Source organism: Arachis duranensis, chromosome 2, assembly GCF_000817695.3.
Source record: "Arachis duranensis cultivar V14167 chromosome 2, aradu.V14167.gnm2.J7QH, whole genome shotgun sequence".
Classification (NCBI taxonomy): domain Eukaryota; kingdom Viridiplantae; phylum Streptophyta; class Magnoliopsida; order Fabales; family Fabaceae; genus Arachis; species Arachis duranensis.
In genome coordinates, this window is record NC_029773.3 from 59356919 (window position 1) to 59357123 (window position 205).

Genomic DNA, 205 nt, shown 5'->3' on the forward strand with positions numbered 1-205 from the left:
CTAAGATAATTGGTGCAGAAATCCACTTCTGGGGCCCACTTGGTGTGTGCTGGGGCTGAGACTAAAGCTTTCCACGTGTAGTGGCCTTTCTTGGCGTCAAACTCCAGGTTATGACGTGTTTTGGGCGTTCAACTCCGGATCATGACGTTTTTCTAGCGTTTAACTCCAGACAGCAGCATGAACTTGGCGTTTAACGCCAAGTTAT